Raw genomic sequence first — 734 nt, forward strand, 5'->3', positions numbered from 1 at the left:
CCTGCGATCTCTCTCACTCCCCGCGATCTCTCTCACCCCCCGCGATCTCTCTCACTCCCCGCGATCTCACGCACCCCCCGCGATCTCTCTCACTCCCCGCGATCTCTCTCACCCCCCCGCGATCTCTCTCACTCCCCGCGATCTCTCTCACCCCCCGCGATCTCTCTCACTCCCCGCGATCTCTCTCACCCCCCGCGATCTCTCTCACTCCCCGCGATCTCTCTCACCCCCCGCGATCTCTCTCACTCCCCGCGATCTCTCTCACTCCCCCGCGATCTCTCTCACTCCCCGCGATCTCTCTCACTCCCCGCGATCTCTCTCACTCCCCGCGATCTCTCTCACCCCCCGCGATCTCTCTCACTCCCCGCGATCTCTCTCACTCCCCGCGATCTCTCTCACTCCCCGCGATCTCTCTCACTCCCCCGCGATCTCTCTCACTCCCCGCGATCTCTCTCACTCCCCGCGATCTCTCTCACCCCCCGCGATCTCTCTCACTCCCCGCGATCTCTCTCACGCTCCCCCGCGATCTCTCTCACCTCCCCGCGATCTCTCTCACTCCCCGCGATCTCTCTCACCTCCCCGCGATCTCTCTCACTCCCCGCGATCTCTCTCACTCCCCGCGATCTCTCTCACTCCCCGCGATCTCTCTCACCCCCCGCGATCTCTCTCACCCCCCGCGATCTCTCTCACCCCCCGCGATCTCTCTCACTCCCCCGCGATCTCTCTCACTCCCC

This window comes from Somniosus microcephalus, chromosome 18 (assembly GCF_052327205.1).
Source record: "Somniosus microcephalus isolate GS21.2 chromosome 18, FLI_Smic_1.0, whole genome shotgun sequence".
In the NCBI taxonomy this organism is placed as follows: Eukaryota; Metazoa; Chordata; class Chondrichthyes; order Squaliformes; family Somniosidae; genus Somniosus; species Somniosus microcephalus.